This window comes from Sebastes fasciatus, chromosome 24, assembly GCF_043250625.1.
Source record: "Sebastes fasciatus isolate fSebFas1 chromosome 24, fSebFas1.pri, whole genome shotgun sequence".
Taxonomy (NCBI): Eukaryota; Metazoa; Chordata; class Actinopteri; order Perciformes; family Sebastidae; genus Sebastes; species Sebastes fasciatus.
The window spans coordinates 14,987,162-15,000,346 of record NC_133818.1 but is presented as its reverse complement, the minus strand read 5'-3'; the positions used below and the strand labels follow the sequence as shown (position 1 = coordinate 15,000,346).

General features: G+C 40.9%; 1 protein-coding gene across 1 annotated transcript in view; it reads left to right on the top strand.

Annotated features, from left to right (window-relative positions):
* The window catches only part of LOC141762853 (uncharacterized), a 500,458-nt gene that overhangs the window by 339,256 nt on the left and 148,017 nt on the right, over positions 1-13,185 (top strand).

Below are 13,185 nucleotides of genomic sequence, written 5' to 3'. Positions count from 1 at the left end.
CCCAAAGAACTAGATCGTGGGTTTTCTCAGGAGGGTGGCTGGCGTCTCCCTTAGAGATAGGGTGAGAAGCTCAGTCATCCGTGAGGGACTCGGAGTAGAGACGCTGGTCCTTTATGTTGAAAGGAGCCAGCTGTGGTGGTTCAGGCATCTAGTTAGGATGCCCCCCTTAGGGAGGTGTTCCAGGCACGACCTGCTGGGAGGAGACCACGGGGAAGACCCAGGACTAGGTGGAGAGATTATATCTCCACACTGGCCTGGGAACGCCTCGGGATCCCCCAGTCAGAGCTGGTTAATGTGGCCTGGGAAAGGGAAGTTTGGGGTCCCCTGCTGGAGCTGTTGCCCCCGAGACCCGACCCCGGATAAGAGGTTGAAGATGAGTGAGTGTGATGAGTGTAACACACAGCTACATTAATGGTATCAGTAGATGTGTAGTTAGACTGAATAGATTTAAATGAGTTAAATTTGTTTTTCATACTGATTTCATATGCCACACACTATTATCCACGTTGCTAATATTTCATACTTAGTTGACAAAAATAGCAACATTCTGTACATGAACACCTGTAAGTCTCACTTCCAGTGGCGGCTGGTGGATTTTTTTTGGGTAGGGCCAATCAATTTCAACAAACATCCTAGTACGATTCAATGCAAAAAAAGGTATCAAAAACGCATTACTACTTTGCAGTTACATTTTTATCATTTATTCCAACACTGACATAAGGACATCTTATTCATACAATTCAGTATGTTAATATAACATACGACAGATCATTTATAAAGGAACTTTGCTCTTCTGTCCTTCTGAGTGGCAAACCTCTCAATGACCTTCTTATTGAAGTCAGGCATGTACCTGACAAGTTTCTTCTCCATGGAGAGCATAGCCAGAGCATTAAGGCGATCCTGTGTCATGGTGTTTCTCAGGAAGGTCTTGATCCTCTTCAATGTAGAGAAGCACCTCTCGGATTCAGCTGTTGTCATGGGTGTGGTGATGAGGATGCTCCTCATTGTGCTTCTTTACCGCAAGCCTGTGTCCTTCGTCCAGCTGCATTGCAATGTTCACTCTGCCTAGCATAGCTAGCTTCACGGAGTTATCTATGTGCATCCTGGTGTTCTCGTGTTTTCTTATTTTTTCAGACAAGTGTTTCATGTCTCTTACTCCCGTCTCTGCCCATGCTGAATCTGACCCTGTCGACTTAAAAAGCACGCATGGGAAGCAAAATACAGCATTAGCTTGACTGCATCCAGCTAGCCAGGCCTTCCTCGTGTACCAGTCTTTACCTTGCCTTGTACGCCGGTCTGTTGTTTTATGCTGAGTCCAGGAGGTTGATCTGGGCCCAGTTGTTTCACCAGGAGTTTCTCCGCCAAAGTCCTTCTCTCAAATGGGTCTTGGCGGAGAGATTTGATCGAGTTAGGGTTGAGTCTTGCAAGAGTAGCGCTATTAGTGCTTGGCTGTTCCATTGTCATGCCGTTAAAATGGGCTGTGAGAGACGAGAAGACAAGATCACGCGAGAACTGACATGAGCCCTGACGAGAACAGAGAGACACACGTGAACGTGCGCGCGCACACCATGGGCCAAATCAGTTTGGCCCTCCCGGAAGTCTTTTTTTACGGCGCTGATTGGATGAATTGTATGTCATTCATGCTTGTAATCATATATCTTTAATCAGTGATTGGCTGTACTGCTTATTAGACCCGCCTTCCTTGGGCCAAATCCATTTGGCCCCAGAAAGTGCACGTGCAGCAGAGCAGCTGAGAGGTGCACTAGCAGAGAGTTCAAGGAGGAAAGCAGATATTTGGCGCAGTTATCCTATTTTACAAATATTACGGGTATATTCCATAGGTCAAAAACACACATATTGACAATTTTTAGAATTAATAATTTATTTATTTTTTGGTGGCTCAAGGTGGGTGGGGCCAGGCCCCGTGGCCCTCTATTGGCCGGCCGCCACTGCTGCTGGGTATCTTATGAATGTCCCCCTGGGGATCAATAAACCCTTATTGACATAATAATAAACATTTTTATCAAGAACTGAGACAATATGGCACCACGATAAAAAACAAACACCTTAAGAATAAGAAGACAATCTGAACTATGTATTTGATTTATTGTATTTATTTATATATTTATACTTTTTTAATGTACCCCTGGCATAAGCAGTTTTGTATGTACATATTGTCATTGTACTTATATTTTCTAAAATAAATAAATAAAAAGTTATTTGTTGATATGTTGAATGCTTAACCTGGATCTGGAGAGTAACTGAAGTTATTAAAATGTAATTGAGTAAAAAATATATAATATTTGCATCTGAATTGTAGTGGAGTAGAAGTATGAAGTAGTAGAAAATGAAGTACAAGTACAACACTTGAGTAAATGGTACTTTTCACCAGTGGAGAACTAGAACATGAATGCTTTGTCTCCTACATGAAATAAAAACACTAACCAAGCTGTGTGCATGTGATAATGTAAATGCATGGATATGGATGATATAAAACACAAATTGAAGATAAATATAAACAAAAACACATGCTGAGTATAGTGCAGTGCAACATGATGATAGAGAGATAGATACTAATACTAGCCTCTCAGTTCCATAGTGCAAACATGTTAGTAAAAAAGCACAAGTTAGAAGTACAAAGTATTATAATGTTAGTTAACCAACAGTAGCTTTATATGTTGTATTTATAATGCTAGTGTTAGCTAGTGCTGGCTCCATCAGCTCGGAGGCCTCTCGTCTCGCTGCTCGCGCTGCCTCGCTGTCTCGCGCTGCTCTCTGCTCGCGCTGCGGAGCTGCAGACTGAACGTGGTTCGTGTTTAACAACACATTTCTCTACTTCATCCTTTTATGTCTCTGCTTTTCCCTCTGAACTCGGTGCACATGTATCCATGCACTCTGCACACCACATCTGTTCAACCGGTGTGCAAGATTAACTGGTGGCTGAATTAACTGGTGATATTCCCGTGCAGATGTGTGGTAGGAGTGGCCTGTCAGGACCCCTGTCGATTCACCAGGAACATATTAATCGCTTCTCCCGCTTCTCCTTTCTGTCCGATTGTTTTGTCGGTGTCATTTGAAACATTACGATCAGAACAGTTTGCTAGAACAGTCATTACGCGGACGTGAGGCTGTGGTAGCGACGCCAATCTCAGCGCGAGGACATGAGAATGGTAAAGTAGGTGACTTTGTCGATGCCTGTTGAAAACACTGCTAACGTCAATAAATCATTTACAACTTTTTCTTGCTGTCAGTGTGATATGTGTATGTATCATATTGTTATTAGTATGATGTGAAGTTGATTTGAGACCTGTTTATACTTTCATTCGTAAATGACAAATACAGTCTGACGTTTACACCCAGGTCGAACTCATTCAACTGTGGCAAACTGTGATCAAGTCAGATTAACTTGTGATACAACATCTGTAGGCTATCTACCAGCGATCATGTTCAACACTAAAGGCTACAGACATTTATCCCTCTCATCACAACGATATGCAGCACCCATTCACCCAGAGTAGACAGACATGAATGTTAACTCTTATTTCGCAACTGGGGGGGGATTAACTACAACTACTAATTATGTATGTATAAAGTATAAGCAGAGACAGATGACCGTGAGGCTTGATCAAAGAAACATAACAGGTAAAACAACATCATATAACTTTAAACAACTTGCATTGCCTGAAACCTGGAAAGGGGGTGGGGGTTCAATTACACCTGATGGCACAGGTTGACACAAAAGTGACATCAGGAAGTCATTAGGGCCTCATGATGTCCAGGCTATATAAAGTCAGTCAACATGGCACAACTTTGTGGGTTTGTGAGGAGAAAGTAAGAGATAGAAAGAAATAGTGAGAGAGAGTCAGAGATCGAAATAGTCAGAGATAGTGATAGTAAGGTAGGTGAGAGTAAGTATAAGTAAGTGATAGTTAGGTAGGTGAGAGTAAGTATAAGTAGGTGAAAGGTAGGTAGATTGGTGAGTCAGGTGGAGAAAGGGAGAGATTTTGGAAAAATGGATCCCAGCATCATTAAACTGATGATGTCTGACAATAAAGTATAAAGTAATAAAGTAAAGTAAGTAAACAGCTGCTGGATGTCAAAATCCATAACCGTTATCCTGAGAGGTCAACAAGTAAGGAAAAATATGTAATTAAGAGGAGAGCTGAGACCTTCAGGTTAAAGGGTAAGGATGCATGCCACATGCACTTTAGAACACAATGATCATCTGCCATGGTAAAACTCCCAGTATATCTAATATGACATTTAAACACCAGATGGAGACCTGTATTACATATGCAGGCGCAAAAAAAACAAGGCCGAGCACCTGGCTAAAGTGGTCCTCAGTGCTGAGGAAGCCAGTAAAGTCTTTGAGGAGTTCCATAGTAGTGTGATTGGTGGCCACTGTGGAACTGAAAAGACCCACAGTGCAATAATCACCCGCTATTATTGGCCTGGGATGGAGGATGATATTCGCAAGTGGGTGAGTTGGTATCTTCCAAATAATGTGGTGGAATACATTTTGGTTCAAAAGTAGAGCATACATATGTTTGAAAGATGTATAAGCAAAGGGCTATCACTTTTCAATATAATATAGTATAACATAATATTCATTTGCACTACCAGTCGTCATCATTTTTGAAATAATCTTTCACTGCTTAGATTGCTCAGTGTCCACAGTGCCAGTTGAAGAGATCGAACCTCAAAGAAAAGCAGGACTACAACCCAATAGAGGTAAAGGAAACAACAGCATATTGTCAGCTTTGAAACATATAAACAGTGATGCTCATGTCTTTTATTTTTGTTTTTCCCAGGTGACAGAGCCATTTGAACTGGTAGGGATGGACCTGGTGGGTAAACAGTGGCGTGTTCAGGGAGTGGCCTAGGGTGGCACGGGCCACCCCTGAAATCTGATTGGCCACCCCAAGTGCCACCCCAATATCTTAAAATATGATTGGCTATATGCCCAGTCAGAGGCGGGCCACGGCACTGACTGTAAACTGCACTCTTGTTTAGAGTTGCAGTTCCTTCTCAAACCTGAGAGGCAGAGATGCGCTAAAGTAGTATGTAGCCTGCAAAAAAAAAGGCGCGAAGAAGAAGAAGTTTGAGCAGGTAAACCTACAGGTGAAACTGTAACAAACTCAGTCTATGGAAGCAACACGTCTCTGGAGCGTCGTCGTGAAAGATGTGAGTAGCCTACATTTTACTACACTTACTGTGCCTGTAGTTAAAAGCTGTAACGGTAATAAGCTAAACATTTACCCTGTCTTGTTTTATTTCTTTTTATTGTAATTGGCACAAGGCTGTCATCATCTCATCTCATTAGCAAACACTGTTTTGACTGTCAACGATGCTAAAGCTAACATTTAGCTATTCTGTACTGCGTAACATTGTTATGTTAGACCCGTGTAACATCAATTACATTTCGTTTTCATTCGTGTGTATGCACAATTATCTATTGTACAACATATAAGAATGTCGTGCATTATGGGACTATTGCAGTATGAAAAGAAGTCAGAATATAAAGGATTTCTTCAAAAGAAAGAAATCCAAAATAGAGCCAGAGCAGGGGCAGAGCAGTCAGTCAGAGGATGAGAGCCAGCTTGTCCTGAAACAGCCTTCAGCTTCAGCTGTACACATAGGTATGTGTAATCCTGATAGTTCAAGTTTGTTCTCATGTTTGAACTTACTCATTTGGTTTGACTGTAACATACCACTTAGTTTACTTAGGAAAGGCTGATTGCATTATCATTCTAATCACAGCTTATGTATTATTATAGAGTCACATGTGGATGGTAAAGATGAAAGACCCTCAACATCACATACACATCAGGGTATGTATGAATTTACCTTCTTTAAAACATTATGTGCATTGATTCGAACTGGGATATTTCACTTATACTACAGTGGCATATACTGTCATTAAGCGTGTAGACACATTTTTTAACAATACTAGTGTGAAAAGCCTAAATGTGACAATTTGACATATAAATGAACGATACAATCTCTGTATTGCTTCAGGTGTGTCCAGTGCTGACAATCCAGAGGTTCCTGCAGGCCATGCACAGGGGGATAGTGGTGTGGCAGCCCCATTTGGCGGGCTCGGACCTATTGGTATGTCTTAACAATTAATTTTTCATATGAAGTATCATATGCTTAATATTTTAGGCACATTTTATTATCATTCTAATGACAACCTATGTGTTATTGCAGAGTCAAATGAAGATTCTTGTGATGAAGGCCCCTTACCGTCACATACACAGCACAGTATGTATGCTTTACCTTTTTTTTTTTGTTGTTGTAATGTTTTTAAACATTACAGTATCCACTTTTATTTGGATCATTATATTAATAACACTGGTGTTTAAAAGCTAAATGTGACAATTTGAAATATAATTAAACTGATAAAATCTCTGTATTGCTTCAGGTGTGTCCAGTGCTGACAATCCAGAGGTTCCTGCAGGCCATGCACGGGGGGATAGTGGTGTGGCAGCCCCTTTTAGCCGGCTCGGACCTATTGGTATGTCTTAACAATTCATTTAAGTCAAATCAGTGACTTAAATGACACTTAAAGTTTCTGATTCCCATACATTTGTCACTTACAGATATTTCACAGTCAAGAGCAGCAGGACCCACTCAACCCCGGTTAAAGATGTATCCAAAAACCATGCAAGGGGAGAAGAGGAGGTCGTTCAATCCATCTTGGTACAACACGTTTTCATGGCTTGAGTACTCACTAATGAAAGACTGCGCTTACTGCTATGCATGCAGACAGTCCTCTTTGCCTAGCACGTCAGAATCCGTTTTCACCTCAGAATCCGGCTTTTCACATTGGAAAAAAGCAATGTATAAAGATGCTGGCTTTAAGGTGCATGAAAAATCAGATTCTCACATTACTGCCATGTTAGCTTGGAGTGAACACAAGAGGGCTGCACTTACAGATGCTTCTGTGTTAAACATGATCAACAAAGAGTACAAAAAGAAGGTTGAAGAGAATCGCAGTTACATTAAAACTGTTGCAGATGTACTGCTTTTGACAGCCACACAAAATATGGCACAAAGAGGGCACTGTGAGTCTGAGCAATCTGACAACAAAGGGAATTTCTTAGAAATTCTTGAAATGATTGCTAAACACAATCCCATGGTAGCCAAAAAAATGAAAGCAAAAGGCAATGCAAAATACACAAGCAATACCATACAAAATGAAATTCTGCAGTGCTTAGCCAGTATGGTGCAGGATTCCATTGTGAAAGAAATGAAAGAGAGTGAGGTATTCTCTATCATCGCTGATGAAACCAAAGATCTGCAAAAAAAGGAGCAGCTGTCATTAGTACTTCGATATTATTACAATGGGGCTGTTCATGAAAGCTTCCTTGAATTCCAGCATGCACAAAATCTAGATGCTAAGGGGCTTAGTGACATGATCATCAAGTGCTTAGAAAGCTATGGCTTTCAGTATAAATCAAACCTTGTTGGACAAGGTTATGACGGCGCCTCAGTAATGAGTGGTAAACATTCGGGTGTGGCAGCCAGAATTAAGACAGAGGCTAAAACTGCGTTTTATGTCCACTGTAATGCGCACTGTCTAAACCTGGTCTTGGTTGACACTGTAAAGTCAGTTCCAGAGGCAGATTGTTTCTTTTCGCTGCTTGAAAAGATCTATGTATACATGTCAGGCTCTTATGTGCACCAGAAATTGCTTACTGTCCAGAAAGAGATGTATGGTGGCACACCTAGAGAGTTACAAAAATTAAGTGACACAAGATGGGCATGTAGAGCAGTAGCTTGCAGGAATTTGATGGATAGATTACCAGCTGTGTTGTGTGTTCTTCAAAATATAAGTGCAGAAAATCACAGAGACAGGTCCATTGATGCTAGAGGTCTGCTTGCACAGATTGACCTCACATTCATAGGCCTCCTTGCAACCTTCCGAAAAGTTTTCGGTGACACAAAGCTGCTTTCTGACCTGTTGCAGTCACCCTCGGTTGATTTAGCTATGGCAGCAGACATGGTGGAGTCACTTCTTGATACTTTTCAAGAGTATAGGACTGAGACATTTAGTGATAAACTGTGGCATGACATAGTAGAGACAGCCAAACAGTGCAACATAGCTGTTGAGAATGTTGAGAAGAAAAGAGCACATAAAGTCAGCACCAAACTTGGTGGGTCGTATGTGACATGTACTATAGGCCTGCGCAAGGGTAATGCAGACAAAGATACATTCAGGCAGGGACTACTCTACCCCATCCTTGACACCTTAGTTTCTGAAATGGAAAGAAGGTTCTCAAAAATGAACTGTTCAGTAATGAGAGGTATACAGGCCTTAAATCCTAAAAGCAGTACATTCCTCCAGGATGACCAGGTCTTTGACTTTGGAAAAATATATGGGTGTGATAAGGAAGATCTTACTCATGAGCTTCACCAGGCTAGAAGAATTTTGTCAAGGAAAGCTGAGAGTGGGGCGGCACAGTTGGGAAACATCCTAGATTTAACAGTGTTTTTGGAACCATACCAAGAGGTGTTTGTTGAGCTCTTCAGGCTATGCAAAATAGCTCTAGCCCTCCCAGTCAGCAGTGCTGCATGTGAGCGGAGTTTTTCAGCTATAAAGCTCATTAAAACTCATTTGAGGACAACCATGCTAGACAACAGACTAAGCCATTTAGGTTTGCTAAGTATTGAGTCAAGAAGAGCAAGGGCACTCAACATGGATGATTTTATCAAAGTGTTTGCAAGCAAACACAAGAACAGGCGAATTGCACTGTTTTAACCCTCCTGTTTACCTCAGCTTAATATATAATGAATAATATAATATATATATAATAATATAAAATATAAAATATATATAAAAAATATATAAAATATAATAATAATAATAATAATAATATAATAATAATAATAAATATATATAAAATATATATAAAATATATAATAATATAATATATATAATATATACTTATAATAATATAAGGAAGGAAGAAGGGGGTAGGAAGGACGGAATGAATAACAGAGGAAGGACAGAGGGAGGAAAGAAAGAGAGAAGGACAGGAAGAAGGGAGGGAGGAAGGAAGCAAGGAAGGAAGGAACTGCCAAAACAGATTGGGTCTCTTGAATGGTAATACTAGGTAATACTAGAGTAACCAACACTGTAGCACATGTAAAGTTTATAATTTGTTTGGTTAAATAATTTGTTCAAAGAGGCATATGTATTTTAAATATGTTTTCACTTTATAGGCGGAGAGTGACTGTGTTTTTTAATGTGCATTGTTTTCTTATGTTGGCTTTTGGAGTCACAGGTTATTTTGTAGCATTATTACTGTAACAAATCAGTGTTGAAACAAGATTTGTTACAAGTGATGTAAGCTTTTTTTATGCACACATAAGCTCTGGTAAGGTCAGCTATCTCTGTTGATAAAATATTCTACACGGTCTGTACCTCCAACCATTGTTACATTGTTGCACATGTAAAGTTTTGCACAGTTTTGTCAAGTAAATATTTTGCCCAAAGAGTCTTATTTATTTTAATTTTGTTGGCACTTTATACAGAAAGTGCATTGTCTTTTTTGTATGTACTGTATATCATACCTTGGAAGGTTGTTTTGAAGTTAGAATAAAGTATGGTAGTTTTCAATCACATTTGTATGTTGCCTTTTCCTGAATGTTGTGACTAGTAGGTCTATTCTTGCTTGCAGTGTTAGTAAATGAAGTAGATATGGGTTGTGGATACAAAAATGGTAAATTAATGCTATGCCGACACCTGGGTGTGGGTGTGTATTTTCTTGTGTGTGTGTGTGTGTGTGTGTGTGCGTGCGTGCATACGTGAGTGTATATGTCTGCGCAGGCGCTCCTGCTCACACTTCATGCCACCCCTGCATAAGTCAGTGCCCCACTGGTGCCACCCCTATCAAAAATGTCTGGACACGCCACTGTGGGTAAACTCACAGCAACAGATGGTGGCTACCAGTACATATGTGTCATGGTGGACTATTTCACCAAATGGGCAGAGGCATACCCACTAAAGAGCAAAACAGCAGATGAGGTGACCAATTGTATTCTCGATTTCTTTTACAAATTTGGTGCACCTAAAAGACTGCTAACAGACCAGGGCTCAGAATTTTGCAATAAGGTACAGTGATGATGCTATATGAATCCCCAGTATCTAACAGTTGCTGTGCTGATATCTTTCTTATTCCTGCTGTCTGATGTTTGTCCAAATTAACATTTCAAGGTCAACTATGGCCTTTGTAAGAGGCTGGGCATAGAAAGGAGCCTATGCTCCCCCTATCATCCACAGACCAATGGCCTTGTGGAAAAACTGAATGGGACAATACAGAGGTATGTTTAAGTATTAAATACTTCAATAAATTCAAGGTCTTCATACAATAAACACATTTCCTGTTCCTATATGATCAGGTAAGTAGTGATAATACTTTCTGAGAATAGCTTACTTTATCATACATGAGAACCATAATTCTGTCCTGCCTGTACTTGAATTACTCTACATTTTCAGGTCCCTGAACAAACTTGTGGCCGAACAGCCCAAACGGTGGGACAATTGTAAAAAAAGTACAAACGTGAACTTAAGGAATGCTGCCTGCTCGCGATCACCGAGACGTGGCTTAATGAGAGCGACCAGGACAGCGACCTGGCTCTCACTGGATTCGGCTGTCCCATCAGACTGGACCGCTCCTCTGAAGCGACGGGGAAAAGCCGCGGAGGTGGGGTCTGCTTCTATGTAAATCAACGGTACTGTAACAACATCATTGTGCGGGAGAAAATATGTACCCCTGATATAGAGCTACTCTCCATCTCCCTACGTCCTTTTTATCTGCCACGTGAGTTCCCCCAACTGTTTTTTACTCTTGTGTACATCCACCCCAGAGCCAACGCCAGTGCTGCCACTCAGCTGATAGTGGATGTATCACACAAGCTGGACTCTATTTGTATTGATGCTCCTAAATTTTATCTTGGAGATTTGAATCATGTCCGACTAGACAGAGTTTTACGGACATATGAACAATATGTAAGTTGCTCCACCACACAAAAAAACACTATCCTCGACTTGTGCTACGGAAATGTGACGGGAGGCTACAAGTCCATACCTATGCCAGCTTTGGGAGCTTCATATCACAACAGCATATTTTTACTGCCTACATATAAACCATGCTTCAGACGCCAGGAGAGAGAGGAGAAGGCTGTTAAGATCTGGACAGAGGACAGCATCTCCTCCCTCCAAGCCTGTCTTGACTGCACAGACTGGCAAGGCTTCTTTGATGCTTGTGGTGATAACATTGATGAACTTATAGAAACTGTCTCATCCTACATCACTTTTTGTGTTGATTCTGTAATCCCCTCTAAACAGGTTGTTATTTTTCCCAATAACAAACCATGGGTAACAAAAGATCTTAAATCTGCTATTAATAAAAAGAAAAAGATCTTTTTCACTGGCAACCCTCAGGAGAAGAAGGTTGTCTCCAAAGAGGTTAAGGTTGAAATAGCCAAGGCTAAAGCCAAGTACAAAGAAAAAATAGAAAGTCAGTACGTAAATGGCGACCTAAGGTCAGCCTGGCAGGGGATTAAATCTATGGCCTCTATTAATCAGCAAGCAAATACATCCAAGCAGTTTATTAGCATTAATGGAGTTGAGGATGTAGACTTGGCGAACACTTTTAATTTGTTCTTCTCGCGGTTTGAAAGGTCTGACTTCACTCAGGATGTATCCAGGTTGAGGGACTCCCTGGTACCCCACAGCGATATATTGATATCTCAAGAGCAGGTCAATTGTTTATTTAGGAAAACGCGGACAAGGAAAGCTTCTGGCCCTGACGCCATCTGTGGTCGCACTTTGCACCACTGTGCTGATCAACTTAGTGAGGTTTTCACTAAGCTCTTTCAGATTTGTGTTGACAGCTGCCAGTTACCCAAAATTTGGAAATCCTCCACCATAATTCCCATTCCTAAAGTTAAAAACTCCAGGGAATTAAACCAATTCAGACCTGTTGCACTCACTTCCCTGGTAGTGAAGAACCTGGAGAAAATCTTAAAGGAAGAGGTTCTTTCCCTGGTGGAGGGCAAACTGGATTCACTCCAGTTTGCATATCAAACAGGTAAAGGAGTGGAAGACGCTAAACTCTTTATCCTGGACAAAGTTTATAGACACCTGGAAACACCAAAAGCTCATGTCAGACTCTTATTCGCTGATTTTTCTTCAGCTTTTAATAAGATGCAGCCTCACATTCTGATTGAGAGGCTTGCATCTCATTTTAACCTACCTCACCAGCTTTTAAAATTGGTTTTAAACTTCTTAACAGACAGAACACAACAGGTTTTAGTTAATGGTATTATGTCTAATACCTCGGTCTCTAATACAGGTTCTCCGCAAGGCTGCGTCCTTTCGCCATTGCTTTTTATTTTGTACACAGATAGCTGCAGGTCTTCTAAGGAGGGCAGCTTATTAGTGAAATTTTCAGACGACACTGCACTCCTGTCGCTCCTACAGGGGGCAGAGTCAGATCATGGCTGCGCTCTTCCTGCCTTTGTCGAGTGGTGTGACAAAAATTATCTTGATCTTAATGTCTCAAAAACTAAAGAACTTGTGATTGACTTTAGAAAAAACAAGATTAATCCCACTCAGAGTATAATTCATGGCGACGATGTTGACATCGTGCACTCTTATAAGTACCTGGGCACAGTGTTTGACTCTCATCTCAAGTTCGATGTAAACACTGAGTCCATTGTTAAACGAAGCCAACAGAGAATTCATTTGCTGCGGAAAATCAACTCCTTTGGTGTGAGTAGATCTATCCTGTGCACTGTCTACTTGTCATATATTGAGAGCCTTTTAACCTTTTCATTTATTTGCTGGTTTAACGGTTTGTCTATGAAGGACAGGAATTGCCTAAATAACATTGTGAAAGTCTGCTCCAAAATCATCGGAGCCCAGCAGAGCAACTTAAACTCTCTCTGGGAGAAACGTGTCCTCCAGAAGGCCAAAAACATTATTAATCACAACCAAATCCTGTCTAGTGAGTTCACACTACTGCCTTCAGGACGGCGCTATCTGCCGCCTCACAGAAAGACAAACCGCTACTCCAAGTCATTCATTCCTTCTGCCATTACACTGCTGAACGCAGAGTAACTATCATGAATGAACGACAACAAAAAATGTTTTATTTACTTTGAATGTACAAT